This window comes from Diuraphis noxia, unplaced genomic scaffold (assembly GCF_037042655.1).
Source record: "Diuraphis noxia isolate RWA-SAM2 unplaced genomic scaffold, SU_Dnox_SAM2 contig0003, whole genome shotgun sequence".
NCBI classification, from domain to species: Eukaryota; Metazoa; Arthropoda; class Insecta; order Hemiptera; family Aphididae; genus Diuraphis; species Diuraphis noxia.
Window position 1 is genome coordinate 37,349,011 of NW_028301713.1, and position 24,492 is coordinate 37,373,502.

The window sequence follows — 24,492 nt, forward strand, 5'->3', positions numbered from 1 at the left end:
TCATTTTAATGACTAACGAGGTTTTAATAGTTTTCCAAACTTTATCTCTATGTTTGACGATTATAATATGCATATGCTAGCCGAATACAATATTGCGTTCAGAAACCGTTCAATTGTAAAAATGTTTGATTACATGAGATGTGCTCAAGGAAGAGAAAATGTTATTATAATATTATTATATTATTTTAAAATTTTTCGATGACTTTTCTCCCACGGGTAACCTTTTATCAGAATAAACCTACTTAATAATCAGACGCATTAAGGGTGTCACTGATGTTAAGTTCATGCAAAGTTTATAAAATTAGCACTTTATTGCTACCAGGTCGACGGATGACAATGTGTTTTTAGAAATTAACTGTCTGTCGTAGTTATTAATCCACTATATAATAACGTCCAGTAAACACGTGATTGTAATCATCGATGTACTCGTAAGCACAATTTTTTAACAGAGACCAAGAATACACAGCAACATCGATATCACCTGCACAAAAAAATCGAGGGAAAAAGTACTGTCAAAATAACAGGCCAATAATGGCACTTACTTTATTTTCTATTCATCACGCGCATAATCAAATTTTATGAACATATAATATCTATTATTTTTATCCAATGTCTGTGCTATACCGTATATATTATTCATGAATTTATGATGTATCATACACGGTATACTATATAAAATAATTACCTGTTGAAAATATTCATAACAATCGATTCGATGGTTATTAATCCAAAATATCACCTTCTTAAAATTGTTTTAACGAAGAAAAGAGTATAACATAGCCGAACGTGACTGATGCAGTATATTATTATACAATTCGAATGTATACAATATATATGCAACTGTGTGAGTAAAAACTAGGACGTATTATATATTATATTGGCACGATCTTACAAATGATAGAAAGAGGACTCGAGTATGTATATGCTAGCGACGACATTAAAAATAAAATAAAAATAAAACTTTGAATTTATAATATTATTAGTATGATATTAATAAAAAAAATTTTTTTAAATATATGGTCGTTGTATTCGCAGGAAAAACAGCAGCTGTTGCCACCACCCCGCCGCTGCCACTGTGGTTAATACACCAAAGATTGTCTGATTGGTCTCGTGCCAAAACGCGCCGCTCGTTCGGATGATCCCGCGAGAAAAGTAAATAAACCTACGTGTGGGCTTTGGGGAGTGAAATAGTAATTCGCGAACCGATTGCGACGCTCGCGTGCCGTTTTTTTTTGACGATTTTTGTGTTTTAGAAGCAATTTATTTCTCCATATTATATACAACATTATTGGCTCTTGACACCCGTGTACATACCTCTAACCTAACCTAACCTCTATATATACAATTATTGAGATTTATACTTACCTATTACGTGTTTTAATTAATTGATATCTGCTAAATGTTTGAAAATAAGTAAAAATACAATGGGGTCCTGTCATACGGTGATGGTTCGAAAAATAGAAGTAAAAATTACTTTTTAAATTTTTTTGTAAATAATTGCACTGTAATCTTAAAATGTAAATCATATACAATATTTAAAGATATTAGAAGTTAGAACTTCAAGTAATATGCACCAACGTTATTTTTCAAAACTCTGCAATAATTGACTGAATGTCATGTTAGAAAAAAAAACGGTTTGACAGGTTTGACGTTTAAAGATTATATTTACGCAGAAACTGTAAAGTGAACGACCTGACAGCCGAAAATCCATTTATGTCGATCGTACAGCATAAACGCAGTGCGCCTCGAGAAACACATATAATAATAATATATTATGTGCCATTTTGTCAATATCGTACCCACTACTATGTAATATGCATATATGAATATCATTTCACTTTATTCCAAAATTTAAAATATATAATATATGTTTGCCTGATACTTCATTCGATCATCTCACCAGCTCCACAATCGAAATCGATTTCGAGCTCCAAGCAGCATCGCAATAATAATATTATTTTAAATTATAATAATTTACGATTACATGCGTTATGGTGATACGCGCCTGTTTTCGTTGTTATAGTTCTCGTATAAACACATAATAATGTTATAACTACCAATCGTACAAAGTGAACATTCGTTATTCAACATAATATAACATGGTGTTTTTAACATAACATCCGGTCGGTCAATGTAAAATGTCAATATTATTAGGTAGGTATATATAAATATATAATATGGACGGAAATGCACGATGAATTTATTTCTCGTGTGTGTGTCGTGCACGCTATAATGTTATATAGGTATTCGCGCCTTGGTATCTGGTATAAATATTATTACACAGTGTTTTCGGGCTTCATGGGAATTTGATAAAATATCGAAATTGTCTTGGAAACAAAAGATAAAACATAAATGTATTATTCATTTGTTCAAATAACCCGTAATCTGATTTAAAACACAACCCCGTGCAATAATGACAACCAAATTTATACCAGACTATAATATTATTTACATGCGAGTAGTACGTTTATAAATATAGCTACGTTATCAGTCGAAATATAAGATTTGATTTTATTTGAATTTATTTTTTGTTAAAATATATCCTCCTTTTATACCTAATGTGTCAAGCAGTTAAAAGATGATTGTTTAATTTAAAAAAAATATATTTACATCTGCTGTTGGTTGTATGAAAAAAAAACAGAATCCTTTTGTTATTTAATAAATCACATAACAATTTAAGCACTACATTGAAGAATTATTGGTTTGTTGAATTTTGTTTAGTGATGATAATGATTAATAACTTCATACAAGATTCAACTACAACACAACTGTTTTGAGGACAAAATATGACATCATATACACAACAATTATTCTTCGCTTCAAAAAGTAACGACGGAAAAAATATTTAAAATAATATTATTCGAAAATACAATGAACGTACTATGTACCTACATGAGACAGACACATGGAAAATGTTTAATCATTTTTGAATATTGTACAGAAAACCAATACCGACCTAAATGTGATGTATTCATATTTAATGATATTCATCAATAGAAAACACCCCTTTAAAAGTTCTTGCGGAAATAAATAATACTAAAAATAAATACTTAATCGACTTATTATTATTACAGTGGAGGAGGGTCGCGGTGGGTTGGTATTCAGGGTATTCTAACTTTTAACAATCTCTTGAATAATAAATGCTCGTGGCCGTTGATAGGCGCCAATACTATAACGTTTACTATATTTATATTTTTTTCCATTCAATTCTTTCTACGCTTTTATCACTCTCGGATTTTAATAAATTCGTGTGTGTTCATATTTTAAATAGCACGTAAAAACGTATACGCAAGCTTAAGCTACTGGGGTATGAAAAAAGAAAGAAAGAAAACGAAAACAATTGTTAATCGAGACGCAATAGTTTGTCCATATCAAATTATTATATTTTATTTATTTTTCGTTAACGAAAATTACTGTCATAAAAAATAAATATAAAAATGTATAATATCGTACTCACGGCGACGTGGATATATTATGTGCGTTTTAAACGAACTGAAACAACGTTGTGTAGCTAAGTACATGATGACTTTGTAACAGTGTTGGAAGCTTATTCTGTTAATGTTGGTGCAGGTGTTATCGCGTGGTTCGGGTTCCACCTGTGTGTTTACCCACTCGCACGAAATTGGTTAGATGACACCGCGTGTAACGCACACCGGAACAATCGGTGCAGCTGGCGTTTTTTGTTTTTGTATTTTCGTTTTTTTTTTTTATATAATATATATTATAATAATATAATATAACGTTATATGCGGGGCCCTTACAGACTGCGATAAAGAAAACTATGTACCATAATAATATTATTTCCGCCTACCTATCTGTAGTATTATAATATTATTATCATACAACACCGTAGATGTACGTATGGCGGGCGTTGGGATAACGTTTCAAATAATATCGTACAGACATATATTAGTACAATAATATAACGTGGTATTAGATTATAAATTATAAATAATTAATGTATTATTATTATTATCGTTATTCTTTCGCATTATTATTTTTAAATATATGATTGTTGCGACGTGTGTACATACGTCGTTTGATGATGACTGATGAGTGATGACGATAGATGATCGAGTAGTCGCTGACGTGCATTACAGGATGAAATGGTGGAAAAGCTCAGTGCTTTTGAGTTGAAAATAAAATATTCGAAAAATCATACCATATTATTATAGTTGGAATGTTGTTTATTACTATTATTATTTTACACAGAATAGTCCACTCTATTTTAATACCATCACCTACACGCATATATGGTAATGTACCTACTTACAATATAGGAAACCGAACACTAATAATAAGTCGATGATACGAAATACTTATAAGACCCAGTCAGGATTATTATAGTTGTGTGTTCGCGATAGAATGCGGTGCAAAAGCAGGGAAATTGTATGGAAATTTAGAAAGCCGGGAGAAAGCGGTGTTCACCTGACATAATATTATTCAGGAAGAAGCCTAAAATATAATATGAAGTTAAATCGATCGGCGTCAATACGAAAAGACTCATCAAAACCTTTTTGTTTTTTTATTTCGTAAAATGCATGAATATTGTTATACATTTAAGAGTTTACGTAGGCATAGATACTGAAGACCGTATGCGACGAACAAGAAAAATATACAGATCATCTTCAGCATAATATTACTGAAGTTTCATGCACAGCGGGAGAATCATTAATATTTGTTTTGACATAATCACCACGTTTATCGTAACGAGTATAATATGTTAGTATTATGTGGTATATGATGACAATAATTAGACGCTCGTCAAACAACAGTCTTAACAATACCATACACGAGTCCAATGAATATTATCAATAATACGCGCGTCATCGATGGTATATATATATAATAATAATAATATAGTAATTATTATGGTCGGAGAATATTTTCATACTATGGAACGGTCGTAAGAGAAATCGTTTTCAACGGCATAGGACAAATGGCGTTAAAACGAGCGGTCTATATGTACCTACCTATAATATTACATACCTATACTTAAAGTAGTTGGATCCAACAACAAATCGTCACAAAAACCGTAGTCATTGAACTTACACCACACCACAGTTCATTAAAATATTATGGCCTCGTTATGGTAAATCAGTAATCGTAGTATTGATCTTAGATCAGATAATATTGATCGTTCGCCGAGGTAGGTAGCGTCACATTTGCTCCGTCCAACAATTGTTTTAGAAATAATAATAGAATTTAATTCACACACAATTATTATAATATATGATTCCATATCGACCCGATATCTCTGTCACGTTATATGAGCCTTTTTACAGTTTACGTGTAGCATCCACTATAATTGTTACAAATCCGACGACATTATATTACCTATTATGCGTACTCTCCAGTCCACAAACAGAGTACACACGCACATCGAAACGTAATATTATGTGCATAAATGGATACATCTTATAGGAACACGAGCGTTGCATTCGCAATTCAGCGCGTAAGGGTAATTACGCCACCGCCGTTGCTGCAATAGTTCTTTGCCGATGTATATTATTATAAAACTTACAATGTACCTATATAATAACATATAGGTAGGTATACGACATACGTCCAGTTTGCCGTTATTATTGTAACGGGTTACTTGCGTGGGCTGTAAGCGATCGCGCAAAATTTACAATACCAACGGCTAGCGTATCTATATAATGTGTGTGTGCGTGTGCAAATGCGCGCGCGTGGGAGATTGAAAATATTTTTAGTTTTGGCTCGGTGCACGCATGCACATGCACATTATGCACTGCACATGCACGTCATGCTAACTCGGTGGCGGCCGGAGAGTTGGACGTGTACACACTACACATACATATTATTATCCAACGACGACGACGATAATAATATTATAATGATATTTATAAATATAATAAGCGTTTTTATTACACACACACACATATATATATATATATATGTATCATTATAGTATTATACCGTTCAGCGACGATACTATAAAACGTTTATGCAAGTGGGCGCTCGGAATAGATATATTTCCGGCGAAATTTCTCGCGGAACTTATACACTGCAACACTGCTGCAATAATATTTTGTATTATTGTATATTATACGCTCGCGTATTATTATTTTTCTATAAGTACATAATAATATTATTATACTCGTCTCGCTCGAAAGTTTGCATAATGCGTACCATAATATTGTTATCGTGTGCTGTCGCTAACTCGCCATATGTTTTCGACTGATTAATCGACGAGATTTACCAACAGTAAATAAGCCCTCATTGTATGCGAACGGTATCACATTGGGCCTAAATCTTGTCGTGTCACAAACACGATGACTAATTTACTTCATCGATATTGCAATACTATCTTTTCGCAGTTGTAATTTCGAACGTCTTTGCGACCATCGCGCCTTCAAATCCTTTTTTAAATCTAAACAACCCACCCAACGATAATAATATTGTATCAATTTTTTTATATTTTCATCATGCGGTCATATTGGTTGGATCAACTTATAATTCTCGCTGCTCCAATATACAGTTGACGACGTAGTAATGTTATACATAATATAGCATATTGTACATATATATTATATTCTAAGTACACGTTTGTTCCCCGAGGTATACATGAACAAACCACTTCGGCGGCGAACGTGACCAGCGTCCAGATGGTCTCGCGTTGTCGTCATTTCGACCCATTCAGACTTTTCGAAACATATCTGTAATCAGAGTTTCCTTGTGATACTCGACTCATGTATCGGTCTTTTTCTCGCTGGTGCCGAAACGTAGTCGTCGAAATTGTCGTCGTCCTCGTCTTATTTTTAAAAAGCGGCGACTAATTAAGTGCAATATAGAACGAGCATAATATTTTCTCGGAGCGTCGCGAACGACCATTGTTCGGTCACGGGTCACGATTCGCGCGTAAACAACCGTTCTTTTTTAAAAAGCTGCGTTTGTATACACACACACACACACACACACATACTCCTACCTACCTTCCAATGCGTTACCGCGCGCGTGCGTACATTTTTTTTTCAGTTTCCATTGAAAACGTTCCGGAAATGTTAACCGATAATAATATAATAACAATCCTAAATAATGTGCAGTATAATATTCTATAGGTAGGCGTAGGAGGTGTTCGGTTTATACTGACGATATACTGGATTGATATTTTGTCGATCATCAATGTGTAGTAGTTTATGTTTAGGAGGTTTTGCTGATCTCCTCAGCAGTTTTTTCTCTCTGCTATCGATGTGACACACACCACGAGCACGCATACATATGTTTATACAATATGTATTATTAAACACCATAATTTAATGTACACATTCTTCACTAAACGTCCATCTTACGGTCAGATTAAAGCTCACCAGCAACAGCCGCGCGCGTCGGTCTCCGACGATGCTACATTATAGAGCTATGCAGCAGTTGGCCACGCCTCAAATCAGCCACTGCCAATAAATTTGATGGCTTTCTTCCCCGTCGCCGCTACAGCGTATTTCACTTATTTCCTTTATGGCAGTCTCCATTGTGCTTCCGAGCATTTAATGCGTTCCATATAATATTATTCTCGATAAAGTTTAATAGATCGTAAAAGCGGCGACTTTGGCATTAGCGATCTGTCGCCAGGCCAAAAAAGAGTTATGACAACATATTATTATAATATACCAAATGGCGCTATTTTTTTCCGACTAAAAATATATAACTAAAGACTGGCGAAGAATCGTACCGGATCGCTATGCGCAGTGTTTGTACGATATCGCCGGGCGGCGGCGGCGGACTTGAATAATAATCATAACAATAACAACAATACAGGATGGCTGCGAGAAAACAATAGCGAAATGAAGCCAATCTGGTTTTCATTGTTTGATTTTTATACTACCGAACGTAGTTGGTGGGGTGGGGCGCGGAAGAGAGGGTAAGGTGGCAGCAGCACCACTGATGGCGGTCGTCGTCGGACCGGCTCGTCCCGGTCGGGCCACAAACCCCGTTACACTCGGTATAACACCGCGTCTACACCGCGCGTCAGTATTGCACCGTAAGCACCCGGGCCACGACGGAATTTCCATATTGTCAATGCCACTGACGACGAAACGCGTCGTGACTACCGTATTCCGCCGTACGGACTTTAAAACAGGTCGCGATGATCGCGGGACGACGCGGGATTTTTCGCGCGCATGCACGGCCACCGCACCGCACCGGTGTACAGTCGTGCACGCACTCATTTCGACCTGCCGCTGTTTTGAGTCTTGTACGAAACTGTATATTATAGTATAATAATATTATACGGTTGTAGTGTTGGTAGTAGTATATGGCGCACTGACTGACTGCCGCTGCGGAACAATTTCGTTTTGTTCTTTTCGAAACACGCCGAGGACGGAGAAACGAACCGTGGCCGGATCTCCGGTCGTTTGAACACAGTGGCATCGTCATAGCCGCCATCGGGTTTCCAACACGGCCAGGGTCACCGGCATGACCTTGCTACGCGCGCAGCCCAACTCCCACGCGCTCTTTCACGTCGTTTTGTTTCTCTCATTATATTATAATATTGTCTATACCTATTTAATGATATATAAATATATAATATGTGTATATATACATATATACACGTACTGAAATTTTTGTACACCACGTGGAGCGTATAACAATATAATAATATTGTGATATGCATTTGTTAAAATAAAATATATTTTATTTTGTTTCCCGAGTAGTCACCGTCATAGTTTTCACTTCTCGATCGAAAAACGCGACTAATGACTTTTCTAAACGACAGGTTTATATATATTTTTTTTCTTTCTATTCTTCTTCACGCCGCCGAATCGTGTCGCATTTATTCCCGGCCAGTGGCGTCGAATTTGTCACCGTTCGAGTGGAAACAACGATTGCATAGGAGATAGCCACGGCAGGTCGTCGGCTTCGCCGCTTCGTCAATTGCAAAAATATCGAGCGAGAGAGTTGATCTCAAAACTCACGTAAACGCGTATGGTACGTCTGTCCACCGACCGCTCGACGAGATATCGACCTTCGACGACGACGGGTCTACTCCGCGTGTCCACCAAACCAGTAGAACGCTCGTTATCGTCGGGTGTTGGGTTACCGCACCAACCGTGGTCATGTGCCTGCAGATAATCACGTGTGACGCACTATAGGGACGTATCATATATGACGTTCAGCTGAGTGTTATTGAGTCAACTATACCGTCCGCCTATCACAAATTTAAGTTCCGAATCTTTTGTCGAGCAGTTCCGTAACATTGGTAACTCATAAGCGCCGACAAGGCAGATTTTTATTTAATTTTTCCGTGATGTTTAATTGGTTATACGACACACACACACTCATACTACCACGCACACACGCCACTTGAAACAATGGTCCGTTTAACGGTGCATATTATGCTGCACTGCTCAAAACGCATAGCTGTCCGTCTTTCTCTCACTCTTGTAAATTACATTACGTATTTTTCATTTCCTCTCTCACCGGGATCGAGATGGTCTGCACGCGCGTGCACACACACACACAACACCTTCACATCTTTCTGGCCGCCCCACCACGGTAATGATGATACGATTAAACTACAACGACGACAACAACGACAACGACGTAGTCAGACAGCACAAAGCCCGTCACGCGTGACCCGCGCGCACTTGGGCTAGATAGCTGCTCTTTGTCTCTCCGGTTGGTTACAAATATTATGGCTTCGACGACGGTTTGTATGGGTACGTTTACGTATAATACAAGCGACGAGAGGTCGGGCAACGGTGATAATAATTATATTTTTATCGTCATCGGATAATAATTATTATTATTTTTCGTGTAAACAGCTTACCACTTCAAACGCTTAATATCATAGTGGTGTGGTATATATATATATATATTTTATTGGAGACGGGACATGACCGGAAAAAGCCTATACCGATCTTGAGTTGGTCCACCGTCGTACACATTTGTACAGCAAATAGATCATTATCGTTTGACGTATTTTATATCATACACGTTATGATCGTTCGAAACGAGCGTATACAACGTCCGAGTACGGTATCTAATATACGTGTACCTTGCTTTCAGAGGATTACAGCTATATATCATTATTTATCATATCGACCGAATGAATAAAATATTGTTCGAGTTGCATTGTTCGCAGTGAAAAACTCGCGGTCTTTTCATGTAGGTATAGATAATAATATGTGTGCGTATATTATATATGAATATTATATAGGTACCGTGAGCTCGTCATTGTATCTATATAGTCGTCTCCAAAAGTCACATGGTTCATTATTCATTGGCGAGTTTGTATAGCTGTGCCGTACTATATAATATAGTGGGTGGACAGCGCGGGCGTGCATAGTGTTTTAGGATAATATATATATTTTTTTTTATTATTATTACTATTATTTTGTATGCATTTATATATTTATCAGTGGTTCTCAGTGGCACAATAGCGTCTATTCATATACATGTAGGAGCGTTTGACCCCGGCAATGGTAATTATTAATTGCTCGTTATGCGCCACATTTGAATATGAATGCCTCGTGTAAACGGAGAACTCGTGACCGTATACAATTCAAAGAGAGAAATTATGTGGAGCGATGTACACGAAGAGTATCATACAGGTACTGTACAGTGTACATGTAATGTTTGTATAAAAAAAAATATTTCGGAGACCATTATGTATACGCGTAAACCATTTGTGTATAATATGTATATTGTATATTATGCGCGTATGTATGTGTCAGGCAAACTGTTTTTTAATAGATAAAGTCATCTCGTCGTAATATTCTTTAGCTGCCTCTATCTTCCTCTTTCCCCCTAGTCTACATTACCAACGTAAATGTCTTACTGATGGTAATATTAAGCTAACGGTATACGTTCAAGGTTTAGGGTGAAGTATATGTTTTTATAATTATCGTTGTTAGTAATATTTTTTTCTGAACGATAGGTATTTACATCTTAAATCTCTATAGGTGACATTGATATTTTGTATTGTATTATTACTTATTAATACATCTCTGTAAGGATATTGCTCCATCAAAAATATATTCTATTTCAATAAACCTATTGATATTTTATAATAATAGTACGGAAATTAAAATTAATTAATGTCATGTTTAAAAAAAAAAAAAACCTTCATTTTTATTTTATCTATTTAAAAACTACTTATTGTAAATGTTTTTACATTATTATATGTTTACTAATCATTAATTTATCACGAGTATCTATCCATATTAATTATTAGGCACTCGAAAATAATTTAAAGCTGACGACTGCTGTATAGATTCATTTGAGAGCAAGCAAACTTTGAAAGCATATTTAAAATGTATATACTTTTTAATCCTAATATTATAAATATTTCAATATCACCATATTACCACGAATAAAAACAAATTTATGTTTTCACTTTATTAGTAGGTAATTATCATAAAAGTTAAATAATAGTCACATAATAGTTGGCACATACATAATTTATGCAACTTTTGATTCATTTTATTCCACAAAGAAAATATAGAAATCACCTAATCACGTGTTATGATTGATTAGTTAAACTGGTTTTGTAACGCTTCCATAGACATTAGACACCATAACATGGATCCAACATTATTATATACGGTACCAAGCATAAATACATATTGGAAATCGGATTCGATCAAATTTCGTATAGGTTTACTTACTACTTAGTAGTTATTTTATATTATGTATTAAAAAATATATATTTTGAGGATTTATGAATTATGCGATTGACTATGTCTACAATTCGGTATCGAGTAAAATAAAACACTTACGTCTCACTGCCGTTTATCTGTATCCGTTCCGAGGAGTTTGTAATAGTGTGTCTGAAATTTTCATCACCGATGAGGAAACGAATATAGTTTTAGTCTGGAAATAAAATACACACACATTTATATTAAATGCGTGTACCGTCAACGGAAGCAGCAGCAACACGTCGTAACTATAATTGCGTATAAAACCCGACAGGTTTAGAAACGGGATATGACATTATAAAGCTTATTATATATATATATATGCGTACGTGTACGTGTATTTATATTATATGTGTGTGTAAGTTTATGATTTATCCCGTAAAAGAGGAACCCCCACACACCAACAACATGCCGCAAACATTGTGTTTTTGAACCCTTTGAATTCCTCCGCCTACTGATGAAGTTTCATAATATTTTATGATGCCTCGTTTTTTTTTTTTTTTTTAGATTGTAATAAAGGGACAATATTATACACATGGAAAAATTAACATGCACATTTTGAATATCATTGCGCATACATGCTACAAACGTTTCACATATTATAGTATATAATATACAATTTAAATATTAAACCAAATAATTCATAATTTTTAAAAAGTATTTTTGTGTGCACCCTGAAAATTACCTATAAATTATATAAATTATAATATGGTAACTAAAAGAAAAAAATGTGTTTTTACGGTTATGATAAATATCAGATATAAATACACATTTATGTAATTTCCAATTACTAAAGTATAACTTATAATAAATGACTTTCGTATATTAATTATTAAGAACAAGTTATTAAAACGAATTATCCAGTTTAAATATTGAAAATATCTGAAGTGTGGTGTATCACGGGTGTTACATAGAAACGTGTGCGTGCGCATACACCACACACACACATACACACACGCACACGCACACTTAATGTTATATATAATAGTCTTTTGAGTCGTTTAATTTTTTTTCCCAACCACGCAGACACGACGCGCCGCGAAATTATTGCCGTCGATTATCGGCGAGTGGGCTCCATTTGTGGCGTTATGATGGATTACGTGAATAGACGTCGGTCGTTTGTCGTATAGACGGAAAAAAATATTATTTATTCACGAGACACACACGCGCGCTCTAGCACTCACGAATATAACGTATAGATCTTCATCTGCGTTTATTATAATAATCGTACGGAGGAATATAAAATGAACTCGAGACGAACGTCATCATCACCGCCATTGCCAGACGTATACCGCTCGTGTAATATTATTGTGCATACTTAAATTATATATTTTTTTAAACTAAACGGCAGACACAATCGATCGTCGCATATTAATAACGTCTCGAAATCACTATCGTCGATAGCTTGCCAGGGGTCAATAATTATTACACATTATACAGGTACTATTCGAATCCATATGAGACTAATGATGGCGACGACGAAGATGATATAATAATACTGCGCGTGAGTACATCGCCTCGTGTACATACAAATAATAATAAAACATTTATAAATCATGCTACGAGAATATTTTATATTTAACAACAAGTTGGACGTTTTTTCCGATTTTGATATATATATATAGCGCTTGGGATAACTGTTCAATAATAGTCGTACACGTCGTAATAGGCGTAGGGTACATGTAAAACGAGACCGCCGACAAAGAGTGAACAGAATTGCTGACATTTGGCATTGACTATGTCTTCCGCCGTTACAGAACGGACTCAAAGTCGGCGGAATTGCAGTCGGTTCGTATGCTAGGTCTGCGTTCGTGTCGTGTTGTGGAAGCGGTTTAAAGACCACAACTGCTGAAAATAAATATGGTCAGGATACCAGCTAGATGATGGGCTTTGATTATTATCGTATATGCGTACCGATTGTCTTTTTCACATCAACAACTCACGTTGATTAGTAAAAATAGTTAACAATAGTAGTATTACTACTGTTACTGTCCACTATTATTTCCACAACTACTTTTTCTACCAATCGTAATTAAAAAAAAACTTACTTGCAAAGTATATTATATAGATCCAAATAGTACAATATTCCGCATAATTTCAACTCTATACGTGTCTGCATTGTATCTGTACATCGAGTACATGATATGACTGCCAATAACTGAAAAACGATATGATGCGATGTTATATTATAATATAGGATAAGTTAAATTGCAGGTATAAAATTTTTTAATATAATTTAGGTATACTTCAATAATATAAAAATGAAATATTATATCAATATTTTTCAAAAAATATCAGTTAAGCAAATATTATGTATGAATATTTTAACACGGCACTGTCATAATTATTATGAATATAACATTGCTAATAATAAATAAGTGTATATTATATAATATACATAATATTATATTGACAATTACATTTGAATCATGGATCAATAAAAGTCATCATGAAAATATAGCCTTGTTAGCATCTGGATTTTCAAACGGTATATTTTGTTGATAAATTGTTTGAAAAAATTAAGTTTATTGAACTAAGCTGGGTCGTAAATTTTTTTGAATGAGCCTAAAAAATATACAGTTTTATTTTTAACTTCAAAAATATATTATTGGTACACGTGTCATCATAAATAATATTTCAAATTTGTATTCTTAATATAATTGTTTTTGAAGTAAAGTAGGTCAAAAATGTAAGACATAATATTTTGTTCATAAATACAAAAAAAATAACAAATGTTTTCGACCTTACTAATTTAACTTAAAAACAGTACCTTGTCATAGTGTTTAGTTGATGTACATATAATACAATGTACACGTAACAATTAGCCCGAATACATTATCAATAAAAACTCAAATATATTTAGTAAGGTTATTATTTAATCCAAATATATTATAACATTCGATGTAGATAAATAGATAGACAAAAATAATTTATCAATTGAAATAAACTGTAAGATAGTTTTTAGTTAATCTAGTCCAAAATTTGAAGAAAACAAATATGTTACTTAGTATAACTATGGCCAAAATTTTATTATTGACGTATTTTTTCTTTATAGCCAAACATTTTTTTTTTCATAAGTACACCTTATAAAAATGTACCTACGATAAATTAAGTCTTATCCCTGTTCAATATATAATATTTTTTATTATATAAACGCACAATAATAATATGTGTGCATTATAGACATATCAGGCGCCACGTTAATGACACATGGCCATATAAAGTATTTTTTCACATCATCTTCGTTTCAATGATCAGCCATTGTCAAGTGGTTTCTAGCGGTAATTACTGTTTGAGTGACACAGTCGAGTTCATCGGGCTGGCTGCAGGGAGAGATGATGGTGTCATATAGACGATAAATATTATAACAAGTCCGATGGTTGCGTCGGCTGTCTATTCGCATATACGATATTCAACCGCTAACAGGTAACATGAGAATCGAAAACCAAGTACCTGCATGTCAATATCGGTGGTGTTTAAATAATATACTAGCAATGATCTAATGAAACCTAATGAATCCATAGTATCAGGTTATCGGAGATTTGAATGTTACTCGAATGGAAATAAAGAAGGAGGAAAAGATCAATCTGCATCGACAGTGCATATACGGGTACAAAAACGCACACGAGACACACTTATTTGCCGTACTTTCGATTGCTATATAGCTAGTCCACCGCCACCGTCCTAACAAGTCGGTGGTTAACGCACAAGAGAGATACTACACAGAATCTAACTGACACTTTGTACGTTCATAAATATTGCACACGGAAAACGATTGCTCTTCGCGAGTCCTCGTAAATAAAACCAGTTCGAGATCCTTTGTGACGTCTAACCATATAATATATATACATAAAAAAAAAAAATAATAATAATAAATAACATCGACCGAGAGCAATAAAGAGGGAAAAACAGTAACGATTTTCTCTTGATCTTCAATAGACGACGACGCTGCTGAAAGCTATGCACCGACAACGTTTTAATTGTAATAATGGGTACTTGGTGCGATAAAGACTTTTTATTACATTAAAAACATGTCGAGTAGTCGAACAAAAACTCGAGGTGAAGTACTTAAGTGTTTGAACAATTATAATGAGTAACAATAAAGATTAGAAATGAGCGAGTAAAATATAACGTCATTGCATGTATAGTGTATACAAATACTGAAATAGTGAAATACTAACATTACGTACTATACTTATGAAAATATATGGTTATTATAAGAACTTAGTTTATATTTTAAATTTTTGGAAATTTTTTCGTACGTGTATTATATTCAGAATTGTAGATCGATGAATTATATGTATCAAATTCATGTTACACTTTGAATTTGCACACTGTCAAGTAATATGTATAAATAATAATATTAGGTATTCGTATTCATTAGAATTTGTCTACGATTTTATTGTTTACTATTAATAAAAATCGTATGTATATTTGAATTGATATTCATGACGTAAACTCATTTCGCATTTCTCATGGTAAAATTTGATATTAGAAAATAATATACTATGATTAGTACGGCTATAGTATAATAATATTATGTCTTTAAGAGATCAGACGTCATCATACTTTTTGTTTTGATGTTCATTATAATGAGAACGCATACAAACGAATCAAACGATGGTGAGGTCATTTCAATAGAATCAATCCGAAGAAAAACTATCAGCCTCGACGAAACGGCATATTATATTATTATACTCAACACAAGCCATTAAATTACGGAGAATTTATTTCGATCCCCTTTGCTGCTATATCGATGTACATGTATACGTGTTTTTTTTTTTTGAATAACTTAACGTTTTATTATTTATTTGTGCAGATGAAGGGGTGTTGGTGAGCATATAAGGGTCATCTCGTTGGTTAGTTCCCACAGGACCCTTTCTAAGTAATATTTGTCACCGATTGGCGGTTAGAAAATAAAATAATAGTAAGTATATTGGAAAAAAGAACAGATAAATCGCATAAAACATTTCAAATATATATATATTTAAATGTTTAGGTATATAATATGATGTATTTTATTTATAAACACGATTGTGCCGCTGGACCGGAGAACTTCGGGCTCGCATCGTTGGCTTGAGTTTAAAAATAAATTTTAACCGTAATATTATATATCAGCAGTTCAGGAATATTGCGGGACAGCTGTAAATTATAAATAATCATTTCCTCTAGTGTATTTTCCTTGGCTAGGTGTATCGGCAAATATCGGCTGTGTCCGCGCACCGAGGCGGTGAGCAATTTTAAATTTAGCCTTAAAGTGTTAAGTGATCGCTTTGTTTTATGGATTGGATTATCATAAATAAAAGTTTTATCGGCACTGGGCTCAAGTTCAATAAACACGATTAATCTTTGATTCAAAAGTTGTATTTTTTAGCACCTAACAATTTGTTACATCATTATTATAATATTCTTTTGTACGGGAATAAGTAGATCTGAATTTAATTTTTTTTTAATTAGTTAATTAATTTGAAATGAAATATCAGTATGAATGGTAAATAGGTGTATAGAATACTCTCAAATTGTTGCGATGATACATTGCAAAAATAATTTTTATTATTGTTCAGAATACACTTAAAAACAGACGCCGTTTTTAAATGTAGGTATACTTAGGTATCAAAATACCAACAAAATTACCATTACCATAATAATTACCATTTACATTTTTACCAGTATAGATGTAAAGTCGTTAATAAAACTGCGAACTGGATAAATTATCGTTTGTCAAGTATAGTTTTACTAATTTGAAAAAAAGTTAAGTGATAAACTTTCTCTAATTCACTAAAAAATAAGAATAAATATTTTAATAAAAAATATTAATAACTACACTTTAAAAAAAATAAGGTTATCATTGTAAAATTAAAAAAATATAATTTATTGAAGTTTTTTACAAGAATAACAATAGTAAAATTAAAAATATAAAACCATTCGTATTGAAACATTAAAATGGATTTATAATAGAGAATAATATACAATAACACTTTTTAGTCGCAGCTCAAAATTCGTATTACATAAATTTATCAAAGTAGAACTTTTAAATTGTATCCTATAGATTTTTTTCTTCATTACATAATATTATGTTATGTTTGTAACAAGATTGTTTACTTGCATACACGTTTTGGTATGCTACGTGTTCAATTGAAAAGACAGGATGATTATAAAAGGTCGTGATATTGTTGAAACAAAAGCGATGGTAAAAAATGATAGGGCAAGGAAAACAAATTTACTACCGCTAAAAGGTCGAATGACGTTGCTAAAAGCTTTTGCGAAAGATGTATACACAAACCAAATTACATTTTCTTCTGGCCTGTTTACTCCCTTGAAATGTCACCATCGGAAAAATGGTTATGTTTTAATTTCCAGTAGATACTTGAACAATGGAATTACGTGCATTGTTAATTTAAAATTGTAGGAACCACTACCCAGCTTAAAATTTACAATCAGCAAGTGTACACTGCCTAATCAAAAAATAAAGTATTGTTATTTTGTAAAAAAAAAAAAAAACAAAACAACAAAATAGTACTCCTAGGAATTTATCAACTTATCAACTGAAACACGATTGTAACTGGATTTACATGCATGTAAATTATCAATAGTATTCTATTCACGAATCGGACCTTTCAGCGATATATGGTATGCATATCTAGTAGTTACCAGAATGGTCCCTTCTCTCTTTTGAGAATTTATTCAAATTGCTTGTCGTATATCAAGGGTCTACATCGACGTTTTATCGTAATGGTCTAAAGGGAAACGTCAAAAATAACTTTAGCTTTTATTTGAATTCGACGTGATTTATGATAGATAGTCTTGAAAACATACGCGAACAAAATATATATTTTCCACTAGAATGTAAACATTGATTATTATGAATTATAATATACAGACAGTATATAGTTTAAAGAGTCTATTACAAGGGTACTACTTGTTCATAATAATATTATATATTCAATGATATTTATTTGTACGATACTCAAAGTACACATAAAATAAATAATGTTTTCAACATTTTTAAATGTTTTTATTATACAGTTTAATAAATTATAATTTCTTCAATGTAGATACATACCTATAATTATTAATTTATACATCTTACGTTTTGAACATTTTAATTTATAAGAAGTAGAATGCTAAAATTTGTTTTTTTTATTAAATTTGGTAGTAATAATGTTATCTAGATTAGATAAACACATTTTATAAAAAACACATGCTATCTAATAGAGTGACGAAATATTTTAGTGATTAGTGGTCACTCATCAAAATAACCATAATCCAACGCGCTTTTAAAAACATGCGCCCACATTAATATTATTGCCTATACAACCCGCTATACAGTAACTGCATAATTAAATACAAAATTAATATTTTATTTAAATATTATGCCTAAATAACGTAGAACAAAATATGATAACCATCAACACATAATTATTTATTATTGTAGTATCTGATAATAACTTTACTTCAGGCATTAATGCTAATTTTATATTCCAGACGATCTACGAGATAAAGCTAAATAATATCGTCAAAACAATTTATCATTTACAATCGGTATAATATATTAAATATTAAGACTTGAAATGTTTTAGGAATAACCTACCCTCTGTCACTATAAAATAAAATACGTCAAGACCTTCTAAATTTTATAATAGGTATTTGATAATTGAATAATTTCCATTTTTCAATGCTTTTCTTCATCAACGATTATTGAATTGATAAATCAAAAATTTCATTGCACAATCAACATTAAATAGAATAATATAAGAAAAAAAGAAACATAAAAAAACAGTGAACAGTTCATTTAAATTTTAACAACGAGACTCAAAACATATTATCGTTTAAATAATTTGAATATCTATAACGATTGAATTATAATTTTATTTCAGATAGGTGATAAATTTATATCACCCGAATGCTTGGAATGTAAAGAAGATAATAATTTTAACAAGCCGGGGGGTCCAGGTTTTAATAATAATTAGTAATAATAAGTGATGTCCATGACCCTTTCTAACTTCCAGTAGAACAAATTAAAACATAGTGTGTGATGTGTAGCACGTATTGGTTTTTATGACTTAACGACCCAACATAGTATGGTGGGGAAGCCTTTAGCCGTTAGGAAGACATTAATCCTATGAGTCACATAGCCGAAAGTAAACAAAAACTTATATTTTGTAAAATATAAGCTATATTCAAGAAACGATCTAAATTACGCGCTTCAATAGAAAAAAAATGAAGAGTATAAATGATCGAAAACGTATATACGCACTCATAAACTCAGTACACTGCTACCACTCACACATAATATGTGAGATGATAAAATGATGTAAATGTTTAAAAAATGTATTCATAAATAATGGTCATGTTAACTTTAAACAAGTAATGAAAAATACATTTACAAGGGTATTGATAGTTCGACGGAAGCGTTTGTTGATACTAAATAAACAATACAAAAAAGAATACCTAGTGCGAAAATAATAATTACAAATTGTTTCAGTGACGGAAAAAAGTAGTGTCTGATATTTTTTTCTAAAGCTTCAGAAATGTAAATATTTAAACTGAACTGGCTATTATGCAGCGTGGACAATGTTGGTTCATTAGATATACATAAATATATCCCAAAAATGTATAATTTAATATTTAATAAGAAGTAATATTTAATATTATATCTATATTATGAAACCATAAAAAACGGTTCGTAAGGTAAATACCTAATAAAGTTAAACTTTTTTCATATCATATTTTAGTACATACTGAAAAACAAATGTACGGATTTAATTTATTGATGTTACATATTTAATTATTATAGGTACGGTACACATTTAAGATATCTATATTTTTTTCAATTTAAAAATATTTCAATTCTTTTAAATAACCCTTATGGCTCATTCCTATTTCCATTTACAATCTGATTAAGTAAAAAAAAAAAAAAAAAATCAATATTGTATAAGTAATAACCAGTGCTATAAAAATAAACTGTGCATGCATGTTCTTAATTTTTCAGGGACTTAGTTTCAAAAAAAAATCTATATGTATGTATTCCATACATATGTACATACATATCCTCCCTAAAAACGCTTATTCGGTCGAAACCCTTCTAAATCGGACAGCTGCCATGGTAAAATCTCTCCCCATCGCGTGTTATTAAAAAGTAGTATAGTACGTCATATTTTTTATTATATTATTATTTCATTGTATATACACACATTTTTATTTTTTTATTCACGATATATGAAAACACATTTTCGATATGAAGTAGAGATAAAAACAATGTGCAAGTTATTTTTTAATATACAGTTTTTTTTTTTTTAAACAAATGTTCGTTAATGCATTTAATAATGAACAATAGTTGTTAATGAATTACACATAAATAGTCAAAAAAATGTAGAATTAATCGAGTTTCGTGTATTTTATATAGCATGACAAGAACCAGTTGATAATATTTAATAAGAATACAAAAATTATTATAATATAATATAATAAATAAACAGTATTTAATTTTTTAATTTATCACACGTGCTATATAGATGATCAAAATATGCTAAAAGGGTACGCTTGAAGTGTATGACAATTTACAATAGAATAATAAGGGAAAATGAGAATAAAAAGTTTCTAAAAGTAAAGTAAGTTAATATATAATGTTAACTACATTTATTATGTAATGATCATCGAATAAATGTCATTTAATATAAGTAATGCGGCATAATTATACATATACCTACGTGAATACTGTTGTTAGTTGAAAATATTTTACAGTAAAATAATGTGTTTTCATTCGATCAAATGAATAAAAAATAATTATTCTTCACATGGAAACTACATATTTTTAATGTGTTGTACGACGATAAGTTAATTTAAAACTTCATGGTATAAAATAAAATTAAAAATGTATTAATATTACTGCTATCAATCTAAAATTTAAATTCTGTTTCAATATTTCAGTCACTTAATTAATTATGTTACAGGTATAACGGAACATAATTTTTTAAAGATAATTCACATGTATAATTCAATTAAAATGTAAGATAAAGCATCTATGCGTATTGATGTATGTCGACTACCACAATATGTTTATTATTATTATTATTATTATTATTTTTTATTAATATATAGGCTCATTTTACTGTCATGCATGGTTAAAACTCATTTGCCACAATCCATCCCTCCTTTTAATAAACAGCATACAGACAACGTATGTACATAATTAAAAATATAATGATAATAATACAATTCACATAAAAAGGTAAATCTGTCATTAAAAATAAGTACATAGCTAACTCATACCTAATCAAAAAACTTGGCTCGAAAAATATTTGGGTTAAAGATATCAAAAAAATTGCAACAATTTAAAATACGTATAATTTAAGTATTTTTAATGTTTTGAATGAAATAATAAATGAGCCATGTGTAAGTTATAAATTTACAAGTATGGAAAAAATTAAAAATTATAAAAATTATTTTTTATGTTTATCAAAATGATATGTTTTCAATATTGCTTTACAAAGGACATCAATAATTTTAAAATAATACGAAATGGTTTACAATATTGAATATTCAATTTTATTAAAATTTATTTACATTTGTTATATTTATGGAATTTTGTTTAAACTTACTAACTTATTTTCATCCCCTACAATATTTAATTGAAAATTAAAATCATACAATTGCGTTTATTTGTTAAACTAAAAGTACCTATATCTAAGAAAAAAGAAATATTTCTAAAATAACCTGCGGATTACAAATTAAAAAAAGTGATCACTTATCATAAAATATTATAACATTGGAAATTTCATGGACGTACTCACCAATTTCATCGGTTAATCATCGCCGCTGATGCATGCTATGGACAGCTTGAAGATGAATGCTAGCTGTCGAGTGCTGCCGATCGTTCTTAAATGTTGTTGCAGGGACCATAGTAAATAAAATAAAAACAGAAAAATCAAACACAAAATAATATAATTTTGATATCGGCGCGAGAATAACGGTGAAATCGACGGTTTACTCGGGCGACGAACGAAAATAATAATTAAGAAAAACGATTTACGTAAAAATTATATTTTTTTGGCGCGATGAGTAAATACTTTAAGTACTTATAATTTATTATATCGTAAACGGCGACGAAGTACATGATTTATAATATTATAATATCATAACGAAATAAAAACTGAGTGATTCCTAATAATGGAAGTGAAATGAGAGAATTCGATGCAAGAACGTCGGTTGTTGATTGCAGCAGTCGTACGAATGACGGTCGACGGACCGTCGAGCGTTCGCGTCTGGTCGCGGTACAGTTTCGCTCGACCGTAGCGCGCGCGGTGCTGTACCTGCGCGCGCGGCCGCGCCGGCGTGCAGGCCACGGCCGTTTGTCGACAGAGCGCTCCGAGTGGGGCCCGCGCCGACGATGACGACGCTGCCGCCGCGCTACGAGTCCGAGTGTGCGACATGACGGCAGGGGAGAGCCGACCGGCCGGCCGGTCGGATGGTCTGTTCCAGTGTGCCGTGCGCGTTGTCGGCTGACGTCGGTCGTGGTCGGCCTGCTGCCGTTGTCGCCGCGTACCGCGCACACATCAATACACACCCGTGGCCACGTGCGACCACACCCTTCGCGCCCGCAACCCTTTTTTAAAAATAATTATATATATTATTTTCATCCCTCCATCGTGTCACCTCCAACGGGGGATTCAAATAAACGCGTGAAGACTTACGCAGGTATACAATGACGTATTTTAATGTCTAATAAATTTAGGTACCTCTATGTATTTATTACTGTTATGATAAACAAATATTATTTATACCTATATCTATCTCATCCGAGATGCGCGCAACAGACTCTCCCAGCGTTCTAGACGATCGCCGGTTGCCCCAGTATTTTTTTAGTTATACACCACTTAATATTGGACGAATATATATGTATATATATTTTTAATCAAGTTCTGTGTAATCTATAACCAACGGGTTGATGTTATTCGTGAGGTATTTTAAAGGGACTCGTCCATTGAACGGATGTCTACTTATTATGATATTTGTGTAGCCAAGCATCATGGCCATCGACGCGGCAACGCCCGTCGCGCTTGGGCGAAAGAGGTAGTGAATAATGCGTCACGTATATAACGTGGGTATGGTATAATATAATATATTACACGATACGATTTATTGAAAAACATCGATTGTATGGTTAATCGTAACATAATTATATTATATAAATATGAAATACTTATATTTCTGGATAATCGTTTTTTTTCCTTAAATCTATGTCACATAAATAATATTGCATTAGCGTATTATACTATTATCTGTTTATTGAAAATAATATAGACCTATCGATTCAGCCAAATTATATTATACTTGATAACTGCTATTATATATCTGTAAATATTGGCTTGTATTGACAAATATAATATATTATATTACCTATATTGTTATCTATGTGATTTAATTTCTTTGAACTATGCTCAAGGTGTCTTTTATTATAATTCATTATATACTTATTTTCTTTAAAATAATGTCAAGCCGGTATTACATCTTTTTTATATTAATAATATATCTGTTCTACGTATGACTTCAAAAAGACAATATAATTTGAATAACTTTGATGAATTTTATGATTTTATTGTGTGTGTAACCTTAATTATCATATTATGTACCTATGTACTGAGCAGTACTTATATTTTTTTTAAAGAAGAGAATAATAAGAGTATTGAAAAATCTCGAAATGTATTCTAAATGTGATTGTATTTGTTGGTTTTGCATATCTATTTTGTTTCTCACCGAGAAATTTTACATTATGCACACAATTTGTTGTTTCGTTCAGGTAAATACAAAAAAGTCGGTTTGTGTATATATTTTA

At 32.3% G+C, this 24,492-nt stretch overlaps 1 long non-coding RNA gene across 1 annotated transcript in view; it reads right to left on the minus strand.

Annotated features, from left to right (window-relative positions):
* The window catches only part of LOC107165347 (uncharacterized), an 83,819-nt gene extending 60,807 nt beyond the window's left edge, over window positions 1-23,012 (minus strand). Inside the window, exons 1-3 of the long non-coding RNA XR_001506085.2 lie at window positions 22,451-23,012; window positions 13,706-13,815; window positions 11,739-11,832 (exon numbers count right to left, since the gene is read on the minus strand). This is a non-coding gene — a long non-coding RNA (uncharacterized LOC107165347). The remainder of the gene's footprint in view (window positions 1-11,738; window positions 11,833-13,705; window positions 13,816-22,450) is intronic.
* Between the last annotated feature and the right edge of the window lie 1,480 nt (window positions 23,013-24,492).